General features: G+C 46.1%; 1 protein-coding gene across 1 annotated transcript in view; it reads right to left on the bottom strand.

The window, feature by feature from the left end:
- LOC126455611 (uncharacterized) overlaps positions 1-991 on the bottom strand; it is a 43060-nt gene extending 42069 nt beyond the window's left edge. The window contains exon 1 of the mRNA XM_050091374.1: positions 870-991. The gene's annotated coding sequence lies outside the window, so the exon portion shown is untranslated. The remainder of the gene's footprint in view (positions 1-869) is intronic.
- Between the last annotated feature and the right edge of the window lie 14415 nt (positions 992-15406).

Raw genomic sequence — 15406 nt, 5'->3', positions numbered from 1 at the left:
TAACGACGCTCCGAAGTTTCCGCACAGCTCTTAGTATGTACTATCAGATGATCTGCGTAGTTTAACGGTAATTAATTACATACACAATGCTTGCTCGTGAATCAATCTGTCTACTACAGAAAATCATATAAAGTACTACAACAGTCATTGGGCTTTGTCTGAACATAAATATGGCAAAAGTGGGTGACTTCAATTTATAAAATGTAGTGATCGTCAACAGTCCAGATGAATTGATAGATAAAATTTATCCCAATATTGTTCGAAATGACACAAATTCAAATAGGTTGTTTGAAAGAGCCAGGCTAACTGTAATTAATGAAGTAGTTGATGATATTAATATTTAAAAATTGAAAACAAGGTTACTGGCGAGGGAATAATATAAAAACCAATCGACTCAGTGCCTGGCGCAAATGAAAGTTTGTCAAAAATTGACAAATTGTCAGCAGGAAATATGATATCGTTGTGTTTGCATATTAATTTATTGCGTCCATCGCTTGAATGCATATAAAATAATTACATAACCGGTTGCGGCAAATAGCTTCCATCTTCCGATGTGATAAGATCCACTACACGTACTATGTAACTCATATGGTTTGGGAAGTTCATTTACGTACATTGTCTAAAGGTAAAATGGCAAAAATGTACAGTTTGTTTGTTCGCATTTTAATTTGTGTGCGTTGATTAAGAAGGCGTGCTACAACTCCGATTATATGTTGAAACAGCAACAGAACACAGTGACATTAGCAGTGAAATGTTTCAGCAAGAGATGGATATTAACAATAAAACAATATTACATATCTCTCGATTTCTGTTTCAGCCATAGCTACTGAAAATAGCTTCACTCGGAAAGCAGTAAGAATAGAGCTTACGTCTACTGCGGTTTCCTCCCCTCGGAGATTAGCAAGGCGTCCGTACGCACTTCGGAATACTGCGACTGAACGTGGGGCTGCCACGCTGCTTCCTGTGCGCGCACTAGACATCGACTGCGCACGCGCCCCAGGCTGTTGAGCGTGTCCCCTGTTTATATACTGCGGGGGGAGGTGACAATTCACTATGCGCGTTTCCGAGAACGCCGGTACAAAGATATCTCTTTCCCATGCGGTTGGGTCCCAGCCCACGACTGGCTTCATAATTACAGCTCACTCACCGTCACGGGTTACACAACAGCAAACATGCCCTGTGTAGCAGAGACGTCAGCAGCAGATTGGTATGAAGTCCGCTGGTACAACGAAACACACAGCAAGTAACAATGATATCGCGCGGTTCGTCGGTCTACAGATAAGAGTGAGAATAGCAGAGACTGGCGATCAGGGAAATGCTTTACAGCTTTTTATTTACCCGCCGCTTGCGCGAAATTCCAGTGAAACGCGCTCTACTTTAGCATGAAGAAACACAGCGTGACGAAAGCATTACCTCCGTAATCCACACTAGCCCGGCAATCAGAGGATTAAAACAGACAGGCTGAACATCGTGGTGAGCAAGTTCTGTTTGGGACATAAGTATCAGTCTTTTCCTAGGTATTAGATACCTAGGAGTTGTGGTCGGAATACGCCGATCCGACTAGAGGTCGGGCACTGGCTCAGAATGTCGTTTACTTGTTCCGTTTCATAGAGAGCCATTGAGGATTGCAAATGTCTCTGAAGTGCTCCAAAGTCTAGTTCTACAACTATCGACCGAACTCCATACGACGGAAGACGACCGAAGCGGAGCAATCACAGGCAGAGACAATCGCTCCCATTCGCTCACAGTCCATCGGAACTGAAAAAACAATGTAACTCAGTAAAAACCGAACCCCGCAAACAGAGAGGTCATCATCTCATTTTGTTCTGTATCTATATTTTCTGTAAGCCGCTGTACAATGCATGACGGAAGATACCAGTGGTACTGATTTTCTTTCCTACTCCGCTCTGGTCCTGATCAAGTGACAAACGAGTGTCCGTATGTCCCTGTAAAGTGCTCTAATGTCTCTCATCTTGTTGTCACGATCTCGGCACGTGTAAGCTATGTTGGTCTCTCAGTCTACTTCGAATATGGGTTCTTTAAATACACACAACAGCATTTCGCGTGGACAACATCGTTTTTCTTCCACGGAATCCCCACTTATGTTCCCCGAGATTTTCTGCTAGACTTTCGTATAGGCTGCAAAACATGTTGAGATCCTAGCAGCGTTTCTCTGAAATTGTTGGACGTCTGTTGCTGTGCCTACTCGATAAGGTCTAAACGTAGAAAAAACACGCTAGAACTGGTTGCACTAGCATCTTGTATTGATTTCCTTTACAAATGGTTCAAATGGCTCTGAGCACTATGAGACTTAACTTCTGAGGTCATCAGTCACCTAGAACTTAGAACTGCTTAAACCTAACTAACCTAAGGACATCACACACACCCATGCCCGGAGCAGGATTCGAACCTGCGACTGTAGCGGTCGCGCGGTTCCAGACTGTAGCGCCTAGAACCGCTCGGCTACATCGGCCGGCGATTTCCTTTACAGATGTACTACATTTTAAGAGAAGCATTTCCAGTGATTTCTTAGAATTACCCCCTAAAATCTTCCATGATCTGACGCGCTCTTGATGATCACCACTACTCTTGTAATCAGATAACATTGGGTTCTTTCTCTTTGCTATAGGCACTGCAGTTTTATCTACACTGATGCAAAAACTTCGCAACACCGAAAGAGAATGTAGAGCAATGAAATTTCTGGAATACATTTGTCTAGGTAACGCAGTAGGTACTTACACTTCATGATAACAGGTTAGCGTATGACCGAAATAAGGCATTCCAAATTTGAAATGCTAGTACGTTAAAAGCCGGTGTAACCGTCAGAATGTTGACTGCAAGCATGAAAACGTGCATACGTTGTGTTACACAGGTACCGAATGTCAGTTAATGGAATGGAGTTCCATGAATTTTGCTATTGGTCGGTCAACACAAGTCCGGTTAATGCTGTTTGAGGATAACGCTGGAGATGTCGTCCGATGATGTCCCATATGTGGCCGAATGGAGAGAGGTCTGGTGTTCGAGCAGACCAAGGCAACTTATTGACACTCTGTAGAGTGTGTTGGGTTACAACAGCGGTATATCGGCGAACGTTATCCTGCTGGAAAACACTCCCTGGAATACTGTTCATGAATGGAAGAAAAAAGGCGAGTCACCAGACTGACTTACACATTTTCAGTAAGAGTGTGTGGGGTAACCACGAGAGTGATCCTGCTGTAATACGAAATCGCACCTCAGACCGTAACTCCAGGCTTACAGATGGTTCAAATGGCTCTGAGCACTATGGGACTTAACTTCTGAGGTCATCATTCCCCTAGAACTTAGAACTACTTAAAACTAACTAACCTAAGGACATCACACACACCCACGCCCGAGGCAGGATTCGAACCTGCGACCGTAGCGGTCGTGCGGTTCCAGACTGAAGCGCCTAGAACCGCTCGGCCACCTCGGCCGGCTCCAGGCTTACATCCAGCGTGTTTAGCACGCAGAGAAGATGGCTGCAGGCCCTCAACTGGTCCCCTTTTAACCAACATACAGCCAGCATTGGCACAGAGACAGAACTGGTTTTCAGAAGAAAACAACAAACCTTCACCCTCCCCTCCAATGAGCTCTCGCGTGACACCACTGAAGTCTCAAATAACGATGGTTTGCGGCACATGGAATGCACGCTACGAAGCCTCTGGCTCGGAGCTATCCTTGAAGTAGTCGATTTGTAAGAATTCGTTGTGTCACAGTGGTGCCAACTGCTGCTCAAATTGCTGTTGCAGAAACAGTGCTATGCGCCAAAGCCATGCTCCGAACACGACTTCTTATGTAATAGAACCCAGTACGTTGTCCTCGATGGTAAGTGTTCATCGGAGGTGAGGGTATCATCTGGAGTGCCCCAGGGAAGTGTGGTAGGTCCGCTGTTGTTTTCTATCTACATAAATGATCTTTTGGATAGGGTGGATAGCAAAAAGTGCGGCTGTTTGCTGATGATGATGTGGTGTACGGGAAGGTGTCGTCGTTGAGTGACTGTAGGAGGATACAAGATGACTTGGACAGGATTTGTGATTGGTGTAAAGAATGGCAGCTAGCTCTAAACATAGATAATTGTAAATTAATGCAGATGAATAGGAAAAAGAATCCTGTAATGTTTTAATACTCCATTAGTAGTGTAGTGCTTGACACAGTCACGTCGATTAAATATTTGGCACAAGCATGTAATGGCAGTTGCGGGGAAGGCGGATAGTCGTCTTCGGTTCATTGGTAGAAGTTTGGGAAGATGTGGTTCATCTGTAAAGGAGGCCTGTTATAAAACACTAGTACGACCTGTTCTTGAGTACTGCTCGAGCGTTTTGGATCCCTATCAGCTCGGGTTGAGGGAGGACATAAAAGCAATTCATAGGAGGGCTGCTAGATATGTTACTGCTAGGTTTGATCATCACGGAAGTGTTACGGAAATGCTTCAGGAACTCGGGTGGGAGCCTCTAGAGGAAAGGAGGCGTTCTTTTCGTGAATCGCTACTGAGGAAATTTAGAGAACCAACATTTGAGGCTGACTGCAGTACAATTTTACTGCCGCCAACTTACATTTCGCGGAAAGACCACAAAGATAAGATAAGAGAGGTTAGGGCTCGTACAGAGGCATATAGGCAGTAATTTTTCTCTCGTTCTGCTTGGGAGTGGAACAGGGAGAGAAGATGCTAGTTGTGGTACGAGGTACCCTCCGCCACGCACCGTATGGTGGATTGCGGAGTATGCTTGTAGATGTAGATGTAGATGTAGATGTAGACGATGATCTTCCCTCTCGGAAGTGCCATGTTGCCGGCCAGTGCCCATACTGTCTCGTGACGATGGCTGCCAGCAGTCATGTACAGTGGCTACATTCCTGTCAAGCCTTTCAGCAATATTGTAGAAGGAATATCTAGCTTCACGTAGCCGTGTTACACAACCTCGTTCTAACTCAGTGAGGTGTTGATAATGGCATCTTTGTCGGCTTAAAGGCAATTTTTACTAACAGCTACTAGTGCCACTATTATGCAACTCACGTTAAATTTGAAGAGATGCCATCTTTACGTCGCGCAAATAGTTCATGATGCGATTTCTTCCCATCAGTTTATATTTAATGCCAACTGAAATTCGTTGTATCACATGAATATATTGTTATCTATATTGAAACGACCTCAATGAAAGCGTCATTAATAATACCTTGCTATGGTGTCTAAAGACGTCGGATAGCACATCATTTGGAAGCAGACGCTTCCTTTACGCATAAATATATGTCTGAGTGATGCTAAATGTTATGTTTTACATAAATAAAAGTATACTCTTATATTAACCTCAAATCATCAGCTCCACCCTTAATTTTGTATACCAATTAGTGAATTTACTCATTGAACTTTTGTTGCCAATGCCTGTGGTCACTTTCAGAACTCAAATTAATAATCAAATTCACGAATTTAATAAGACTGTACCTTAAATTGCTGGTTTACCCATGTAACACCACAATAAAATAAAAACAGTGAATACTAGAGTGAGTATGCATGAGAACAGTGGTGTATTTAAGTTTACAAAATAACGGCAAGTTTTATTACTCCTTCTGGAACTGCAACTGGCTGATAATTCTAACATCAAAAATGACAAACACAAATCAGAGAAGCAGTGGTGTTTGATAGGCAAAGCATACATTGGGATAGGGGCTATACATATACTTCCTTGAATTAATTCGTTTTACAACACAGTCTCACTTTTACATGAAACCACGGTGAGGCCGAACCTCTTTTCAGATGGAATCAACTACAACCAATTACACCACAAACATGGTTCACCTGAGAACAAGGCAAGCCCCCGACCCAGTCTGCCTAACGCCCCTAATCAAATGCAACAATGACAGTTGACTGACGCAGAAGGCGCCAACTTACTGAGGACCAGTGCTACTGTCAATACTGGAGCATGTTAGATAGAGGAAGACGGCATTAGGGAAGATTTGTTGGGGGAGGGCCACAGTATTTGTGTGCCAGCGGTAAGCGCAGTCATGTCTGTTTCCATTCGAGAAGTCAGCCTTAGGTGTGTCCTCGACACAGGCCAGCCCCTTTTCGCTTATCGGACAGGTAGCGTTTCGAATGTGTGAAGAGACGGGGAGTTGGCCGACTTTAAAGACGAGAGGAACCACGGTCCGGGGCGCAATGTACAGAAAAAGCATCAAAATTAAAATACAGGCTCCAGTAAACTTCCTTTGTCAAGGTCAAGAGTATGACTTCAATTTTTTTACGATGCCACTAATGAACAATATATTGGGAAGTGACTCTATGAATGCACACCATGCCATAATTGATGTGGCTGGAGGTGCTATGACTGTCATCACCAGGAGCAACCACATCAGTATAATTTTTGAGGAGTGTGTTTTGCACAAGGAGTCTGAAGTGAGCTGTCTGAAATTACATGTTAGAACAGAGTCGTTGTAGTGTTGACAGATTGCCAACACTACGCACATTATTTAAGGGAGGCGGCCATTAAGCAAGCAGGCGGACTTGATGGTCTGGAACAGGACGCTCAATAAATGCTATAAAGAAAAGTACGTAGCTGCTGGAATACTTAACTTTAATCCACCATTTGTATACAGCGTTCTTGATGAGACATTTCATACAATAACTATCAAACTATGTAAGGCTAATGGCGCCTTGTTAGGTCGTAGCCATGGACTTAGCTGAAGGCTATTCTAACTATCTGCTCGACTAATGAGCGATGCTTCGTCAGTGTAGTCGCTAGCAATGTCGTCCGTACAACTGGGGCGACTGCTAGTCCGTATCTCGAGACCTGCCTTGTGGTGGCGCTCGGTCTGTGATCACACAGTGGCGACACGCGGGTCCGACATGTACTAATGGACCGCGGCCGATTTAAAGCTACCACCTAGCAAGTGTGGTGTCTGGCGGTGACACCACATTCCTCCCCCGCAAATCGGCGAACGGTCGTGTGATAAGGCTTCCGCCCGCCGTGGGGAGGACCCCATGTTGACGTATGCGATGAGGTGGGGAGCCTAACAACAGGCGAGGCTGTGCCACCCGCACCCGGCCATTCGGTCCGAGGGGAGCTAGGAAACGCCTGAAAACCTAGTCCAGGGTGCACGTCAACATGCGGTGTATGCGCCCGTAAAGAGACAGGAGGTGCGAAGGGTCGACCTCCATTGCGTCGGGGTATCCGACGCGCGAAGACGCCACGTGGGCCGGAGCGGGCAAGAGTTCCATGGCGGAGGACAGCTGGTCACGGGAAGCGATCAGCGGAGCGTGACCCAGGGAGGCGCTTGGCGGCTGCAGCGAGGCGTCCACTGCGGGCGGCGCCGGCTGGAGGACAGGCGGCGGCGGCGGAGGCGGCAGCGGCGCGTCGCCATGGCGCAAAATGGAAGGCATCGTCAGTAACACCTGGGGATGAGGCGAGCCAGTAGATGGGTCCCCAGGGCGCTGACCGGACGGCATCGTCGTGCGACGACAGAGGCGCAGCTGATTGAGATGCCGACGCACCTCACCAGAGGCCCCCAAAACCAAATACATCGCGCGGCCGAGGCAGCGAAGAATGCTCCCTGCGAGCCAACGCCGTGAACCTCGATAGTTGCGATAGAATACAACGTCGCCTGGAGCAAAAGCAGGAGTTTACCGCTGCACAGGAACCTGATGCAGCGGATGCTGCAAAGCCATCAAGGTTCGATGAGGACGACCGTGGAGCAACTCAGCCGGCGAGCGACCATCTCGGGGCTGAGAGCGATACGATGACAAAAAGAGCAACAACGCGTCCTCCCGAGAATGCGACTCTTTCAACTTCAACATCTGTGACTTGAAAGTGCGGACCAATCGTTCAGTGGCACCGTTTGATTGAGGCGAAAACGGCGTGGATGTCAGATGTTGAATACCATTGGCCTGGCAGAATGACTGAAATTCTGCGGACATGAATTGTGGGCCATTGTCGGAAACAATAGTCTGTGGAAGACCTTCAATGCAAAAGATAGCAGACAACGCTTGGATGGTGGCAGATGACGTCGTGGAAGACATCCGGACAACAAAAGGAAAATTACTGAAGGCATCTACCAGAACCAACCATCGAGCATTCCAGAATGGACCAGCAAAATCGATGTGCAAGCATTGCCAAGGGGAAGTGGCTTTTGGCCATGCAAAGACTTTCCGCGGCGGTGCGGACTGTTGTTCGGCACACGCCATGCAAGAAGAACACATATTCGTAATCGCAGCATCGATTCCGAACCAACTACAATGCTGACGAGCAAGTTGTTTCGTTCGCACTATACCCCAATGTCCTTGGTGAAGAAGCCGTAAAACAGAGGACTGTAACGAACGTGGGACCATGACTCTGGACTGATCATTATCAGAACGCAACAACAAAACACCACGTCGTACAAAAAGTCTCTCCTTATGAGCAAAAAATCGGCGAACCAACGGATCCTCGATCCGTGACTTTGTCAAAGGCCATTGCGTAGCAACAAAACGCAAAACGGTAGCAAGGACAGGGTCAGCAGCTGTGGCTGTAGCTACACGACGAAAATCAATCGGAAACGATTCGACCACTTCATCGGTTTCCGCATCAATGAACATGCAAGCAAGTTCGGAAGAATCGAATGCTTTATCCTCAGCAACAGGCAAACGGGACAACGCATCGGAGTTTCCGTGCTTAGCAGTGGACCGATACAAGATATCGTAGCGGTACTGCGAGAGGAAAATAGACCAGCGAATGAATTTCTGCGCTGTACGCGGAGGTACAGGCTTGTTCGGATGAAAAAGCGATGTCAAAGGTTTGTGGTCTGTGACGATGGTAAAGTGACGACCATACAAGAAATCATGGAACTTAGTAACACCAAACACGAGAGCCAAAGCTTCTTTTTCTATCTGTGAATAATTTCTTTGGGCAGACGAGAGCAATTTTGACGCAAAGGCAATAGGGCGATCATGCGATCCATCTTTGTGCGCAAGCACAGCACCGATCCCGAAATCCGATGCATCTACCATCAACAAAAGGGGTTTCTGGGGATCGAATGGCGTAAGGCAAGTATTTGAAAGCAACGCCGATTTCAACTGGCGAAAGGCGCGTTCGCATTCCGTCGTCCAGACGAACGGAACACCTTTACGGCGTAAGCGATGAAGCGGAGCTGAAATGGAAGAGGCATTGCGCAGAAAGCGATGATAATAGTTAATTTTACCCAACACACTATGTAGCTGCTTCACATTCTGTAGCGAAGGCAAATCTTGTATGGCACGGAGGTTCTCTGGACTCGGATGTATGCCTTGGGCATTGATTACATGTCCCAGGTATGGTAAGTCACGAGCAAAAAACACACATTTGTCCTTCGGCAAGCGAAGACCATTTTGTCGCAACACCTGGAATAATGTTCGTAGGTGTGCTAAATGCTCGTCGGCTGTCTTTCCGGAGATCACAATATCGTCCAGATAGTTCACAGCAGTAGGGACTGACGCACAAACAGTTTGTAAATATTGCTGAAACAATGCAGGGGCGGATGCACACCCGAATGGCAGTCTTTTGAATCGGTACAAACCAAGATGCGTGTTAACCACCAAGACGCGCTGGGATTCGGCGTCCACTGGGATTTTCAAGTACGCATCTGCTAGGTCCAACTTCGAAAAGTATTTACCCGGGCACAGTTTATCAAAAAGATCTTCCACGCAGGGTAAGGGAAAAGTTGCAATCACGAGTTGTGGATTCACTGTTGCCTTGAAGTCCACACAAAGTCTCAGTTTTCCGGAAGGTTTTGGCAAAATTACTAAGGGTGAGGCCCAGAGAGAAGCTTGCACACGTTCAATTACACCTTGTGATTCTAAATCGTTTAATGTTCTTGCGACCTCATCACGCAATGCGTGAGGAACATTGCGCGCTCTGAAAAATTTCGGTTGCGCGTTTACTTTCAGTTCCAAATGTGCTTCATAGTTTTTAGCGCAACCTAAGCCCGGTGCAAAAATGTCTGCAAATTCTTCACATAGCCGAGAAACACTGTCTGAAGGCACAGTCTGATTCACTGATAGGACCTGATTTACGATGACATGTTAAACAATTGAAATAAATCTAAGCCAAACAAGTTCACTGCAGTAGAAGAACGAAGAACGTAAAATGACACAAGTTTTGTTTGTCCCTTGTATGTTGCAAGAAGAGTGCACTGTCCTAACACAGGGATCTGCTGTCCTGAATATGTAGTGAGCTTAACAGTGCGGCACGCAACAGAGGTTTGCCCAGTTGTTTGTACGTGTCGTGATTGAGCCAAGAAACTGCAGCTCCGGTAACGAGCTGGATTGGTATGACCTTGCCATTAAAGTCCAAATCTACAAAAAGTTTATTGTCCTGCCGACGACAAGATCGACTGTCTCGTGCAATTTGAACTGATACAGGTACAGCATCACTTGCGAATTGACGTGATTTCCGGCGACGTCGACGCACAATTTTTGTGGGACGAACACAGTCACTGTTAGAGACAGTGGCACTGGACGAAGTGGAATTAACTACATGAATGTCCATGGGCGAAGGTCCACGAGCCTGAGTGTCCTTGGTTCGATTCCGGCGCGAAGCAAAGGGCCTGGAATTATTAAGAGTGTCTGATCTGAGCTTTTTCTGGCAAACACTTTGAACATGTCCTTTCTTATGACAGAAAAAGCAAATAGCTTGGCGTGACGGGCAATTTTCAAACGAATGTCTAGTTGCACACCGCGGGCATGATTTCACTGCATTGGTATGCTGGCGCGGCACACCTGGTTTAGAGCGCGGCGGCAGCTGCGTGGACGTGCGCGAGGGCAGTTTACCGGGCCGTGCAGCGCGCCCGGCGGGCCGGTTAATGTTACACACGGCTGGTGAAGTTGCAAATGATTCCTGAGCAAAGTCAAGTGTGTCTTGTCTATCTAATATGTCTATCACTTGCTGAAGGGAGGGATTAACTAGTTTCAAAATCTGTTCCCGTATGCGAACATCAGAAACGTTCTGTGCTATTGCATCATGTACCATTGTATCTGCATAAGGCAGTCCACATTCACACTCAAAAGCACAATCCCTTGTAAGGCCTTGTAATGTTGCAACCCACTCCCTATTAGTTTGACCGGCCGTACGTTTGTACGAAAGAAAGTATACCTTTTTACAACGACATTGACTGTTTCTTTGAAATAGGCGTCCAATGCCGACAAAATTTCATCATAGGACAGAGTTGCTACGTCGCGTCTGGGAAATAATTTCACTATCACACGGTACGTTTGCACCCCTACACACGACAATAAATGAGGCTGCCGCTCATTACCTTGAATTCTGTAGGCGGCGAGATGAAATCTAAACTGGCGTGACCACTCAGGCCATGTCTCCTGAGCTGGGTCAAACGGCCTAAAAGGCGGTGCAACTGCGAGTTGTGGCTGCGGTAGCGGTGGAGCGGCGGCTGCCGCATCGGTTCGCCGTGCACGTTGACCCTGGATGGGCTGTCCAAGGGCATCCAGTAACGCCTGCGTCTGCTGATTCTGCAAGCGATAAAATTCGGACAGTACATCGGGAGATTGTGGCGAAGCCATGACACAAGTAAATCAATCAAAGAGAAAGAAGGCGGTTTGTAACGTCGGCGTCATAAAGTAGAGCAATACGAACGCGAAATCCTCTTTTAATCGTCGTTGCCATTTGTAGTGTTGACAGATTGCCAACACTACGCACATTATTTAAGGGAGGCGGCCATTAAGCAAGCAGGCGGACTTGATGGTCTGGAACAAGACGCTCAATAAATGCTATAAAGAAAAGTACGTAGCTGCTGGAATACTTAACTTTAATCCACCATTTGTATACAGCGTTCTTGATGAGACATTTCATACAATAACTATCAAACTATGTAAGGCTAATGGCGCCTTGCTAGGTCGTAGCCATGGACTTAGCTGAAGGCTATTCTAACTATCTGGTCGGCTAATGAGTGATGCTTCGTCAGTGTAATCGCTAGCAATGTCGTCCGTACAACTGGGGCGAGTGCTAGTCCGTATCTCGAGACCTGCCTTGTGGTGGCGCTCGGTCTGCGATCACACAGTGGCGACACACGGGTCCGACATGTACTAATGGACCGCAGCCGATTTAAAGCTACCACCTAGCAAGTGTGGTGTCTGGCGGTGACACCACAGTTGTGACCTGGGCAGGAGGTTTTTGCAAATATGATTAGTGACCTGGACCCTCAATCTAGTGAGCATGAGAGGAATCCTGTTTTCATGGGCATGGTGGACAGGTGTATTTCCAGTGCAAGAGCCACGGATGCTAATCGAGTGGTACTGTGTCATGTTCTGAGAAGCCCCGCCCGAGTATTTTCTGACACACTGGGGTGATCAGTGGATTTCTGTACCACTTTACAGTGTGTGAACATCTACCATTTCTTGTTAAACCCTACCCTATTCCACTGGTGTACAAGTGTAACGTGGAAGCCGAAATAAGTAGGATGCTGGAACAGGGTGTAATAGAGTGAACAAGGAGCTCCTATAACTCTCCATTACTCATAGTACCAAAGCGGGACAAGTCTGTGCATTTGGTGTTGGACTCGTGACAAATACATATGATTATTATGTTGGAGATGGATAGGCCAGAAAGACTGGAGGAACTTTTGTAACGCTTTCACGGTGTGAAAGTTTTATCATCTATTGATCTCTGGTAGCTACTGGAAAATAATGCTGAATTTGTCATGCAGGCAGTACACTGCATTCCTCTGTAATGGAAGTTGCTACAGGTTTAAATGCCCCATTTTTGGGTTGAATGTTTCTTCAGCCACCTTCATAAGAGGCCTGAATAGCATACTACCTGATGACCTGAAAGCACGTATAACAGTGTACGTGGATGACATTCTCATTGCAGAGAAGTCATGAGAGGAATACAACTGGGCTCAAGGTATTCAAGAAAGTTGGGGTGATTGTGACTCTGGACATGAAAGTATGAAGTTTCTGGGTCATATTGTGTCAGCAGATCGGATTCATCCAGACCTCGACAAACTTGCAGCCATTGTGATGCCTGCTTCAAAGTGCCAGCTCTGGGGTTATTTTGGACTCTGCAGTTTCTACAAAAGATTTTTAAATCTCACTGTTTTGTCAACCCCTCATTTGTGTGCACTGACGGGTAAGAACACTGTTTGATTCTGGGACGAGCAAGCATACAGCGAATTTGAAGGGCTTAAAAATGCACTGGTTAGCGCTCCATTGCTCACGCACCCAGATCTGAATCAGGAGTTCTGTCTGATGACAGATAGCTCAGTGACTGGGATGGGAGCGGTGTTGTTCCAGACGGAAGGTGGAAAGGACTCGTCTACCTGGAAAACTATTTCATTCGCCAGCTGTGTGCTCTCATGGAGTGAACAGAACTACTCTGTCACAGAGCTTGAAACCCTGGCGATTGTCTGGACATTCAAGAAATTGCAGCACTATTGTTCAGACTCACGACTAGGGTGTGCAGTGACCAGAGGGAGTTACGATTCTTAACGAGTGCCAATGTTAATCATGGTAGGCTAGGACAGTGGACAGTGTTTCTCCAGGAATACCATTTCATGGTAGAATATATTCTGGGGTACAAGAACATTATTGCAGATCCTCTGTGTCAGATGCCTGTCGGGTTCACCCATGCTGAGGGTAGTGCAATAGATGAAAACAATTTTAGTGATTTATATCTACAGAACATGGTATTTGAAAATTATGTCACTGCATCACTAGGAATAGGGGGGGGGGGGGGGGGAAGGAAGATAAGGACAAAGTTTTACGTGACATCAAGGAGAAATGGCACGATAAATCTCGTGCAGCCATCAGGCAGTATTTTATTGTACAGATTGGTGTCCTATTTATGAGGCGAGCCCTGGAAGACTCTAAGTGGCTGTTAAAGATTCCGAGGAACTGGTGAATAAGCTCATGTGGTACATGCATCTGAGCTATGGTCACTTTGCTGCGCGGAAATGGTTGGAGAAGCTGAGGGAAACCTGCTATTTTAATAATATGCTTTGGGATATCCGTAAAGTAATTGGGGTTTGCAGGTCCTGTCAGCAAGCCAAGCTGCCCACTGTATCGTTTGCCGCACCAATGCACCCAATCGTTCCCAGTAAACTCAGGGATCTCATGGCAATAGAACTATTCGGGCCACTAGTGCGCTCCAGGAACCGGTCTACATACATTTTCGTGGCACTAGAGCTGACATCAAAATTCGTCTGCCTCACCCCAATGTGTAGGGCCACTGGGAAGGCCGTACCGCAGTGTTCGCTAACCATATCGTACGGGAGGATGGGGCTGTGAAGCAAGTGATCTCGGACAACGGGCCACAATTTAGATCACGTCACTGGGAGTGTATGCTTCGGAGAAAGCGGGTTAGGTCGATTTTTACATCCCTTTTCTGCCCTTCAGCAAATTCCTGTGAAAGGTGGATGAAGGAAATTGGAAAATTGTGTCAGTTATACTGCCACCGTGACCACCGGATGTGGGACTCGAAACTATCCAGTTTTCAGAATATATTGAATGAATTACCAAATATCTCGACAATGCTTTCACCGATTCTAGTCCTGAAAAACAAGGATCCCCGAGTAAGGTAAAAGAGGTGGTTCCGTGGCTAACGGAACCGAGGTTACGGAGATCTGAAATTGTGGAGTTGAAAAATATAGAGTGCTGCAGAGGCTCGGGTAAGAGCCTGCAAAAAGAAGGTGCGGAACGCAGCTTTTCACATAGGTCAGAAAGTACTTGTACACTCACACAAGCTCTCAAATAAACGTGCTGGGTTATCAAAGAAGTTCTTTTTCTTATTCAGTGGACCATACAGAATCAAGCGGATTCCACATCCGAACGCACTTAAAGTAGAAACAGTCCGCTCTCGCAAGTCGAAGGGCCTGCACACATCTACAATGTAAAACCGTATCTTGTGTAAGTAGCAGATGATCATGAACCTCTGAGATCGTAACGACGTTTTTCCCCTATGTTTTTGATTCATTTCTTATGTCGGTGAAATTAAAGTGTATTATTACCTATGAATTATGAAGAGCTCCTCAATACGTTTAGTGTTGTACCTCATTTTCAGCAGAAAAGGATCGTGTTGCTTAATTTTATAACATCAGTGTATGAATGGTTATGAGGATCAGATGAGACTCTTTCTCTATCAGTTAAGTAAGACTTTTTTTCTCAGGAGTGAAAAGGCATAGAGTGTGGTGGTGTGGTGAGTAAATGGTTGTAAGGTGGTTGTTTATGATAAATTTCAGTTGTGGCATATATGTTCCCTCTTAGTGAGGATGATTTTGTGAGATTTGCAACTGTACTGCGATGTTTGTGAGACGATTTGACCATTTGTAGGTTGATGGATTTGTGTATGAAGTGAGACTAATAGTGTTTGATTTTCAGTGATGTCACATTATAAAGTGATTAGAAGTTGTAATTTGCCACCACCTAGTACTAGGTACATTT

Source organism: Schistocerca serialis, chromosome 2 (assembly GCF_023864345.2).
Source record: "Schistocerca serialis cubense isolate TAMUIC-IGC-003099 chromosome 2, iqSchSeri2.2, whole genome shotgun sequence".
NCBI classification, from domain to species: domain Eukaryota; kingdom Metazoa; phylum Arthropoda; class Insecta; order Orthoptera; family Acrididae; genus Schistocerca; species Schistocerca serialis.
This window is presented reverse-complemented; position numbering and strand designations above follow the sequence as displayed.